Here is a 12,361-nt window from a genome sequence, read left to right on the forward strand (position 1 = left end):
TAGTTTGGCTTCAGGTCAAATAAAAGGGAGGGAACTCAGCCCCGCCCATCAACAGAAAATTGGATTAAAGATTTACTGAGTATGGCTCAGTAAATTGAGAAAACTAAGATCATGGCATCTGGTCCCATCACTTCATGGCAAATAGATGGGGAAACAGTGGAAACAGTGGCTGACTTTATTTTGGGGGGGCTCCAAAATCACTGCAAATGATGACTGCAGCCATAAAATTAAAAGATGCTAACTACTTGGAAGAAAAGTTATGACCAACCTAGACAGCATATTAAAAAGCAGAGACATTACTTTGCCAACAAAGGTCTGCATAATCAGGGCTATGGTTTTTCCAGTAGTCATGTATGGATGTGAGGGTTGGACTATAAAGAAAGCTGAAGAATTGATGTGCTGAATTGAGTGCTGAAGAATTGATGCTTTTGAACTGTGATGTTGAAGAAGACTCTTGAGAGTCCCTTGGACTACAAAGAAATCCAACCAGTTCATCCTAAAATAAATCAGTCCTGAATATTCATTGGAAGGTCTGATGTTGAAGCTGAAACTCCAATACTTTGGCCACCTGATGTGAAGAACTGACTTATTTGAAAAGACCCTGATGCTGGGAAAGATTGAAGGCAGGAAGAGAAGGGGACAAGAGAGGATGAGATGGTTGGATGGCATCACCGACTCAATGGACATGAGTTTGAGTAAATTGCAGGAGTTGGTGATGGACAGGAAGGCCTAGCGTGCTGCAGTCCATGGCTCACAAATAGATGGACATAATTGAATGACTGAACTGAAGTGAGCATGGCACTGCCCATCAGAACAATTCCCAGTTTCCTCCTCAGTCAGACTCTCCCATCAGGAAGCTTCCATAAGCCTCTTATCCTTCTCCATCAGAGGGCAGACAGACTGAAAACCACAATCACAGAAAACTAACCAATCTGATCACATGGACCACAGCCTTGTCTAACTCAATGAAACTATGACCCATTCCGTGTAGGGCCACCCAAGATTGATGGGTCATGGTGGAGAGTTCTGACAAAATGTGGTCCACTGGAAAAGGGAATGGCAAACCACTTCAGTATTCTTGCATTGAGAACCCCATGAACAGTATGAAAAGGCAAAAAGATAGGACACTGAAAAATGAATTCAACAGGTTGGTAGGTACCCAATATGCTACTGGAGAACAGTGGAGAAATAACTCTAAAGAGAATGAAGAGATGGAGCCAAAGCAAAAATAACACCCAGTTGTGGATGTGACTGGTAATAGAAGTAAAGTCCAATGCTGTCAAGAGCAATATTACATAGGAACCTGAAATGTCAAGTCCAGGAATCAAGGCAAATTGGAAGTGGTCAAACAGGAGATCACGAGAGTGAAAATCAACATTTTAGGAATTAGTAAACTAAATCTGACTTGAATGGGTGAATTTAACTCAGATGACCATTTTATCTACTACTGTGGTCAAGAATCCCTTAGAAGAAATGGAGTAGCCATCATAATCAACAAAAGAGTCCAAAATGCAGTACATGCATGCAATCTCAAAAACGAAAGAATGACCTCTGTTCATTTCCAAGGCAAGCCATTCAATATCACAGTAATCCAAATCTATGCCCTAACCAGTAATGCTGAAGAAGCTGAAGTTGAACAGTTCTATGAAGACCTATAATACCGTCTAGAAAACACCAAAAAAGATGTCCTTTTCATTAGAGGGGACTGGAATGCAAAAGTAGGAAGTCAAGAAACACCTGGAGTAACAGGCAAATTTGGCCCTGGAGTACAGAATGAAGCAGGGCAAAGGCTAATAGAGTTTTGCCAAGAGAACGCACTGGTCACAGCAAACACCCTCTTTCAACAACAAAAGAGAAGACTCTACACATGGACATCACCAGATGGTTAATACCAAAGTCAGACTGATTATATTCTTTGCAGCCAAAGATGGAGAAGCTCTATACAGTCAGCAAAAACAAGACTGGGAGCTGATTGTGGCTCAGATCATGAACTCCTTATTGCCAAATTCAGATTTAAACTGAAGAAAGTAGGGAAAACCACCAGACCATTCAGGTATGACCTAAATCAAATCCCTTATGATCATACAGGGGAAGTGACAAATAGATTCAAGGGATTAGATCTGATAGAGTGCCTGAAGAACTGAGGTTCATGACATTGTATAGGAGGCAGTGATCAAGACTATTCCCAAGAAAAAGAAATGCAAAAAGGCAAAATGGTTGTCCAAGGAGGCCTTACAAATAGCTGAGAAAAGAAGAGAAGCGAAAGGCAAAGGAAAAGGAAAGGCATACCCATTTGAATGCAGAGTTCCAAAGAACAGCAAGGAGAGATAAGAAAGCCTTCCTCAGTGATCAATGCAAAGAAATAGATAGGAAATAGAGAATGGGAAAGACTTACACACCTCAGTGAATATAAATTCCTAATGGTGTCCAAAGTGACCTAGACTATATGTTTTCACAAACATTTCATACTCATTACCCATTTGGATATTCAACAAAAATTTATTAAGTAGTTACAGTGTGCCAGAAACAATAGTAGTGCTAGTGTGAAAAAGTTAAAGACATTTGGCCTTTGAAACAGCTCACAGTCGACAGGAAAATCAATGGCTTCAATTCAGCATGTATTGGGCTTCATTTAATGTAAATACTAGAATCCATAAGAACACATGTTAAAAACATCTAATTCACTCTGAAGAGATGAAGGAATGTTTCAAAAGGAGACAGTGCTTAATATAAATAAATCTTGAGATATAAGAAATAGTTAACCAGGTAAAACAAGTGAAATGAGGGACTAAAGACATTATAGGCAAAGAGAACAGCATTTTAAAAGGTTTGAGAGAGCCTGTCTCTGTCTAACTAGTAGAATTTAGAGTGAGTTTAACTAAAAATGGCTAAGTTTAAATGTCACTTCCTCATTCCTCAAAAAATTAAAAATAGAACTACCATATGATCTAGCAGTGCCACTTCTGGGGATGTATTCGAAGGAAATAAAATAACTGTCTCAAAGAGGTGTCTGCACTCCCATGTTCACTGCCACACTATTGACAATATATAAAATATGGGAACAATCTCAGTGTATATCAGTAAATGAATGAATGGAGTAAATGCAACGGAATATTATTTAGCCATGAGAAAGAAGGCAATCTTACCATTTGCAGTGAAATGGATAAAGCTTGAGGGCACTATGCTAAGTGAAATAAGTCACAGAGGGGAAGATAAATATTGCATGTTCTCACTTATCTGAACTCCAAAAATTATTAAAGTAATGGGGAGCCCTAGAATGAATTTAAGTAGGGCAATATCTGTTCCTGGTTTCCATCTTAGAAAGAATACTCTGGCAGCTGATTGGTGAGAAGGCTGCTTTGGAGATGAGCAATGGGAAGATAAAGAAATACCAATTAAGAAATGACTACAATAGTCCAGGTGAGAAATGAATGTGAATTTACACTGAGGTCAAGACAATGGGAATGGAAAGAAAAGGTAAATTTTGGACTCCTTAGGAGAAACAATCTACATAACTTGGTGAGTAATTAGACCTATGGTTGGGATTAAAAAGTTGAGAATTATTACTAGGTCATCATGCTAGGAAAAACAAAGAGGTTTTGAAGATAAAATAGTAAGTTTTGCTTAGGACATACCAAGTTTGAGATATTGATAAGATAAATGAGCAGAGATGCTATGTCTGAAACACTAGACAGAGGTTAAGGTGCAGATTTAAGGTACAGATCTGCAAACCATCACCATGTAAAACAGCAGTTCTCAATTTTGGCTGCCCATCAGATTCACTTGGAAAGTTTCTTGCAAATATAAAAACATGGGTTATAAATCCATAGATTTTATTTAACACTTCTGAAATAAGCCTGAAGTATCAATATTTTTTAAAAGCTAGATATTTGATTTTGATTCATAATTACAATTAAGAATCACTGGTGGGTAATTTAAGTCATGAGAATAGAATTAAGGATTTCAAACAGCACATTATCCAATTAGGGGAGATTTAGAAGAAATTATCAGAAAGATTATGATAATAATAACAACTATAATTTATTGAGTACCTATGGTAGAAACTATGCTAAAGACTTTACACGTGTTATTTGCAGTAAAAAAGAGATCAAAGAGTGGGTCATACGAAACTTGTCACCCTTCTTCCATGAAGTCTTCCACAGCACTTTCAGTTTACCTTAATGTCTCTCATCTCAATTTGGCATTTACAATATATGAACTTATACATGGCTATTTAAAATCTGATTTGAATGTATAAGCTCTAAGCCATATATATAACACAGTAGTTAAGAGCAAGAGCTCAGTTAGACTTCCTGGTTTGAACCCCATATCATTTTATCTTTTGCAGGCAATTTTGATCTTAGATAAGCTATTATATATAATATGTGTGTATGTATGTATATATGGGTGTTATTGGGTGGTTCAGATGGCAAAAGCATCTGCCTGCAATGCAGGAGACCCAGGTTCAATCCCCAGATTGGGAAGATCCCCTGGAGAAGGGAATGGCAACCCACTCCAGTATTCTTGCCTGGAGAATTCCATGGACAGGGGAGTCTGGCAGGCTACAGTTCATGGGGTTGCAAAGGGTCGGACACAACTGAGCAACTAACACACTATACATACATATGTACTAAATATGTGTATTTATGTATGCATGTATATGTATACCATTATATATGACACTTCACACATACGAAAATGTAAGTTCCTTCCCAGGTGAATCTAGTGGTAGACTCTGCCTGCCAACGCAGGAGATGCAAGAGATAGGGGTCAGGAAGATTCTGGAGGAGGAAATGGCAACCCATTCCAGTATTCTTACCTGGAAAATTCCATGGACAGAGGAGCCTGGCAGGCCAGGGTCCATGAGGTTGCAAAGAGTTGGACACACCTGAGCACACACACACACAAACTCCTTCAAGTGATGGATTTATTTTATATCTTGTTTATCTTTTGTAGCTTTCTCCTCAACTTTACCTAGTTCAGTGGGGACTAATTTTAATAAGCAAAATTTGTTAAGCTAGGCACTGTTTCAAGTAATTTACTTATACGAATTCATTAATTTGATTGATTTTCATTACAAGCCTAGAGATTAGTGCGTTAGTATCCTCATTTTATAGATGACAGTACTAAGGAAGAGAGAGATTAGATAACATTACTAAAATAAACTATGTCTGTAAATGGAGGATATAGGATCTAAACAAATCCAGCTCCATAACTCTGGCTCTTAACTACTGCGCTATACTGCCTCCCTCCACACTACACAATAAACTCAATAAATTATTATGAGTTTGAATAAAATTTTAACCAAAAAAAGGAATGGCTAGAAGTAGATAATATACATTTATATGCAGCATATTTTGCATTGCAATATTTTACAAGCTCTGTTGCCTTTTATAAAGAGAATTTTGATCAAAGATTATTCAATTGTCTTTTTAACTTATTTATATTCTTGTATTATAGTTTTCTAAAAGACTTGGCTGTATATTGTAAAATATATATAAAATATATAAAAAGGCTGTATATTGTCACCCTGCTTATTTAACTTATATGCAGAGTACATCATGAGAAACACTGGGCTGGAGGAAGCACAAGCTGGAATCAAGATTGCCGGGAGAAATATCAATAACCTCAGATATGCAGATGACACCACCATTATGGCAGAAACTGAGGAAGAACTAAAGAGTCTCTTGATGAAAGTGAAAGAGGAGAGTGAAAAACTTGGCTTAAAGGTCAACATCCAGAAAACTAAGATCATTGCATTTGGTCCCATCACTTCACGGCAAATAGACGGGGAAACAGTGGAAACAGTGGCTGACTTTATTTTTCTGGGCTCCAAAATCACTGCAGATGGTGATTGCAGCCATGAAATTAAAAGACGCTTGTTCCTTGGAAGGAAAGTTATGACCAACCTAGATGGCATATTAAAAAGCAGAGACATTACTTTGTCAACAAAGGTCTGTCTAGTCAAGGCTATGATTTTTCCAGTAGTCATGTATGGATGTGAGAGTTGGACTATAAAGAAGGCTGAGTGCCAAAGAATTGATGCTTTTGAACTGTGGTGCTGGAGAAGACTCTTGAGAGTCCCTTGGACTGCAGGGAGATCCAACCAGTCCATCCTAAAGGAGATCAGTCCTGGGTATTCATTGGAAGGACTGATGTTGAAGCTGAAACTCCAATACTTTGGCCACCTCATGCGAAGAGCTGACTCATTGGAAAAGACCCTGATGCTGGAGAAGATTGAGGGCAGGAGGAGAAAGGGACAACAGAGGATGAAATGGTTGGATGGCATCACCAACTCAGTGGACATGGGTTTGGGTAGACTCCGGGAGTTGGTGATGGACAGGGAGGCCTGGTGTGCTGTGGTTCATGGGGTCACAAGGAGTCGGACACGACTGAGCGACTGAAATGAAACTGAAACTGAAAAGACTTGGGATAAGGAAAGGATCATTTCAGTAAATGTCTTTTATCTGTTTTTTAAGGAGGGCTTTCCGGCAGTTCAGGGATAGAGAATCCACCTGCCAATGCAGGAGATACAGGATACAGGAGTCTGATCCATGGGTCAAGAATATCCTCTGGAGGAAGAAATGACAAACCACTCCAGTATTCTTGCCTGGAAAATCCCATGGACAGAGGAGCCTGGCAGGCTACGTAGTCCATGGGTTCGCAGAGTCAGACACAACTCAATGACTGAGCATGCAAGCAAAGTAAAAAGTGTTTGAATGTTTAAAACTTGAAAAAAAAACTAAAATCCAGTATTCTCCAAAGTTTCTCCCAGAAATGGATCTATGGTTCTAAAATAAGTATTGAAAATTTGCTGGGCCACTACCATATGTATAGCTATTTCCCAAGCAACTTGAAGTCACAGGAATAATATGAACAACTTCCTGAGAACTTCTAGAAAAATGGGTTTTTCAAATAATGCAGTATTCTACAGAAAGAAACTGAGTATTCTCAATTACATGGGTCTGCTATTGCTCTAAATAAAGGGCCAGAAGAGCAACAGTGTCTGGTTTCATTTTTACTCACACTGTGGAATTCCATGTTTACTTCTGACATCCTTTATATGAATGATGTACTAAATGAGAGTATTCAATTCCAATTTTTTCAATTCCCATGCACAAATGCTATCTTCCTGATAACAAAAGTCACATCTCAGATGTCACACTTGAGGGAGATCTGCTCTTGGAGGTTACCCAGCCTTTTTACTAACCTCAGACAATAATGAATAAGTTCTGCTGTATGGAATAGAAAATTTAGAGGTGATATTAAAGGTATTAGCAATGACACTTACTTTATCATTGTTATATTAGCAATGAGCAGAGCTTAAATATCCCTGTAACTTCCATGATTATCAGTAGCAATTTCTCCTTCCAATTTTCCCTAAGACAAAGTCTTTATTATCCAAATATTCACCATAGTGACATGCATATTCATTGTATTAAAATGATCCTTCTAAAAAAAATAAAAATAAAATGATCCTTGTAGATTGTCCTTGGTCTAGGAAATGTCTAAAATAAAGCCAAAGCTAAAGCTGATTACTTAACAATAAAATGGAGTTTACATCAGGGACAAGCAGGAGGTCTCTTAGGGTCTGAAATCTAGGACTCCTGAGTGGTTGTGGACAAACTGAGAAATGCTCTCACGTGCAACTCTGATAGAGAATTTGATTAAAATCCTTCATTTTGCTTCTACCCCCTACCTTGTCTACTAACTACTAAATCTACTCAGGAATTTAATTTTCATTTTCAAAGTCTCAGGAGGGTTAGACTTCTGAATATGACTGCAAAATATAGGTGCTGTTTTTTTTATCTTTTATTTTATTTATTCCCAAAAACAAGTAGCTCAGCACGGAAATGTTCTCAGTTTAGAAATTCATAATCTAACACTCAAGATTCTACATTATCTGGTCCTAACAAATCTTTCCTTTGATAGTCTGAGTTACCTCACTGGACTATAGACCAAAATGAACTATTCCATACTACTCAAACATATTATTTGCTTTCTGTCTCCCAACTTGTGCTCATGTCATTTCCTCTACCCAAAATGACCTTTCTCCTGTCTTGGCCAGTCTTCAAGGTCTACCTCATATGCCCCTTGACATACTTCCCCAGCTCCCCATCGAGCTTTTCTTTCTCTCTCCTCACTTAGCTTGAAATATTCTGCCAGCTGAACTCAGCAGAATGATTTATGCCTCTTTCATCTCATTTTTGAACCTCTAAGGCACTCACTACTTTTCACATTCTGTTATAGTCATTTGTATTTAGTGTTTACAATTCACTATCTATGGTTTCCTGAAGGCAAGGACCTACTGGTCTTTCTATCCTTGCCCTGTACTGTGCTCTCTGAGATACTACAGGGTTTTGCATGTTTGGCTTTTTGTTTGCTTTAACAAACTGCTTTGTGCTGAAATTTGATCGACCTTGTGTCAATTCCGGGGAAATAGCTGCACATTGAGAAAATTGCTCAAGAGAAGAGAACTAAAATGCAAAAATGTCACAAAATGTAACACAAGAGTACTTAAGATTTAGATTTAGATTTCATCCAAGCATCAAATTACACACTTGTACTTAGGAGCTTGACAGTTTTAAGCATATTGATGTCTTTACATTAAATAAGCATCAGTAATTCAAAATATTATACTCTATCAAACAGGAACTTGAATTGTTGTATTCATATACAGTATTGTATTTATAATATATTTCATTTTAGTCTTTCATCTAGAATATAAATTTTCATTAACAAATAAAATTGCTAAAACAAGCTGTGTATAAATTTGAGTGAAGTCTTCATCAAGGATATTTTTTACAATTTAAAAAATAACTCAGGTCATTAAACCTAAGCTCTATAACTTCTCTATTATTTTATTTAAACCTTGATTTTTACTCCTTAATTTTAATCTCTAACTAGTAGTTTAAAAAAAAAGACCTGATATTGCTGTTAAGCTGTCTTTCCCAAAGACTCAGTAATCTTCTGTTATGAAGTGTTTTTAGCTGAATTTCTTACTTGATAAGAAGAACGAGGGTGAGAGGTCAAAATTAAACTCACAATGACCATTGCCAATAGCTCATCCTAGCTCTAAGAATGTATATAATAATGTCTGCCACTAAGTGACGTTGGCAGTAGTATGCTTAGTATATTTCAGAACTCTTAAGGTGCTTTACATGCCTTAACTCATTTGACCTTCACAATGGTTTGACACAGACACCATTACTATGTCTGTATCACACTGAGGAAACCAAAACCCAGAAAGGTTAAGTAACTTGCCCACAATCATACAGCTGGTAAGTGGTGTAGCTAAGATTAGAATCTAGTGATCATGGCAGTCTGGATGCTTAACTACCGTACTGTACAAACCAAAAGAACTTGTAAATAATTTTCTATTGCTTTAATTCAAGAAAACAAGCATTACTGGGCAGCATGCACCAGCCTGGGATTCCAGAGAAATAAGGTTTTTGCATCTTCTCTACCCACTTCCCTTCATGGCAAATATATGGGGAAACAATGGAATCGGTGAGTGACTTTATTTTCTTGGGCCCCAAAATCACTGCAGATGGTGACTGTAGCCATGGAATTAAAAGATGCCTGCTCCTTGGAAGAAAAGCTAAAACAAGCCTAGACAGCTTATTAAAAAGCAGAGACGTTAGTTTGCCAACAAAGGTCGGTATAGTCAAAGCTATGGTTTTTCCAATAGTCATGTGTAGATGTGAGATCTGGACCATAAAGAAGACTGAGCACCGAAGAACTGATACTTTTGAACTGTGGTGTTGGAGAAGACTCTTGACAGTCCCCTGGACTGCAAGGAGATCCAACCAGTCCATCCTAAAGGAGATCAGTCCTGGGTGTTCATTGGAAGGACTGATGCTGAAGCTGAAACTCCAATACTTTGGCCACCTGATGTGAAGACCTGACTCACTGGAAAAGACCCTGATGCTGGGAAAGATTGAAGGCAGGAGGAGAAGAAGACAACAGAGGATGAGATGGTTGAATGGCATCACCGACTCGATGGACATGAGCAAGCTCCAGGAGATGGTGAAGGACAGGGAAGCCTGGCATGCTGCAGCCCATGGAGTTGCAAAGAGTTGGACACGACTGAGCAACTGAACAACAACCCACTGCACGCTGCTTTCAGCCAGCACACTTGTATGAAAGAGAAGAGAGTTGTGCATGGATGTCCAACATCCACATGGTTAAGGTCTACTTCCCTACTAGTTCCTCCCAGTCCCCTTCCTCAGAGCCTAAGGTAAATGCTATCCTCCCCAATTTATTCAAAAGACTCCCCAATGACCCTGACCTACCTAGCATCAAACAGTCCAAAACTTGCTACTCCTTACTTCCAAAACTTAACCCCTATGAAATCAAAATCCCCTTCCATAATAACCTATGTAGCACAGTCAGTAAAGAATCTGCCTGCAATGCAGGAGACCTGGATTCAATTCCTGGGTCGGGAAGATCCCCTGGAGAAGGAAATGGCAACCCACTCCAGTATTCTTGCCTAGAGAATCCCCATGGACAGAGGAGCCAGTCAGGCTATAGTACATGGGGTCGCAAGAGTCGGACACAACTTAGTGACTAAACCACCACCAAACTGGAATTATACAAAATTGGTCACATTCCTGTTTTGAAATGATTGTTGGGGTCCCTGCTTCTGCATGCTGCCAACACTTTTGCTCTCAAATTGAAACCTATGGCTTATAAAACATACAATGTAATTTGTTTAACAGTTTATAATGCCCTAATAAAAATAATTTTATATATTATAAAAGAAGTTAATGCAGTTATCAAAATTATATAATACTTGATTTATAGTTTGATCCAATCTTTAATGTCTCTAATATCAAGAGATTTACATGAGAAAAAAAGAATTATATGTAACTCAACCTAAGGTTCACCAATTAATAAATTAGAACTGATAGTAGCATACCACTTTTGAAAAGTCAATTCAAAATGTGAGCATAATTCATTATGTACATTTTCTCAAAATCTTGGAAGCAGGAAACAACTCTTTCTTTTCTGTATCCCTCTCAACACCAAACACAACATTGTGCAAATGATAAGCTTTCACATAATGCTCACTGAATTGAACAATTACCCAAATAGTTGTTTATAGACAGCTTAGAAATCTTTACAATGTATAATGAAATGCATGTATAAAATGGTACCGATAAAGGCAACCATTACAAAAAGAAGATGACCAATTGTTACTAAGCAGATTTACAATCAATTTCACCATTCAAAAGGTCAAAAATCATCTTGCTGTACAGGAAAAAGATTGACATTATATTAAATGTCTCTGATATTGTAACCAATAATTACTTTTTAATGTTATATATTTTGACATAGCAACAGAAAGACACTTATCTCTACCTTGTAAAAGAAATGAGACTAAGACTGTAATTTTTTCACCTTACAGAATTATTGAGATATCCTCATTTAAGTGTCACTGAAGAAAGTAACTAAAATCTTTATGGTTTGGTTCTTTTGAAAGGTCACAAACACAGTGAAAAATCTAGCAGAATGTTGTGAAACCAATACTTAGAGGAATCCCAAAGCAATGCCAAGAAACAGAATGTACTCATAGTGACTAATACATGCAAATACTGGAAATAAATTCTAACAGATTAAACAGGTTTTGTAGCAACTAAAAGGTATATTCAAATCACTCCAAAACTAATCAAGCTTAAGAATATGGCAAACTTCCCTGCTAATAAGAATCTAAGCAGGCTAAGTAGTCTGAATAGCATATAAAAAATAATAGTCAATATTAGTAGGTATAATTTTTAGTGTGTTTTTAATTAGAAAGGAGAAACTGACCCCTTAACTGAATCAAACCACTGTTTCAGATTTCCATTTTAGTCTTTGATAAGTATATTCATATTTACTACAACATTTTACCTTGATGGGGCATTAAATCTTAATCAATCTATGGAATCATGAAGACAAAACTATCTTCTGAGAAATGCTGCAACATTTTCTCTGTTTTTGTTCATTTAATATGGGATGCCTTGTCAAGTATCTGCCAAGTCCCCTAATATTGAGGCAGAAATATGTGTAATACAAAAAAAAAAAATTCCTTCAAAACTTGAATGTCAAACAGAGGCAAGGCGTCTTATCCAAGTGTGTAACCCTGAGGATATGGTATAAAAAACCAAAGTTAAATGCATTATAACATGATAGGTGAAAATGGTTTAAAATAAATAGCAGAGTTTCAGAATGAAATGGATATATAAATCCAAATTCTTTGATGTGATGATTTTCTATTCTTTGTAGTTAATATGTTTAATATAACTAAGTCTTTCATTTTGAAAGTGAAAGTAAGCAAAAGTAGAATATCTCTGGGTCAAAAATCACAAAAAGCTTATAC

The 12,361-nt window shown here is 37.3% G+C and overlaps 1 protein-coding gene across 2 annotated transcripts in view; it reads right to left on the reverse strand.

The window, feature by feature from the left end:
* SLC4A10 (solute carrier family 4 member 10) overlaps positions 1 to 12,361 on the reverse strand; it is a 327,476-nt gene that overhangs the window by 217,059 nt on the left and 98,056 nt on the right. The window lies entirely within an intron of this gene.

Source organism: Dama dama, chromosome 33, assembly GCF_033118175.1.
Source record: "Dama dama isolate Ldn47 chromosome 33, ASM3311817v1, whole genome shotgun sequence".
NCBI lineage: Eukaryota > Metazoa > Chordata > Mammalia > Artiodactyla > Cervidae > Dama > Dama dama.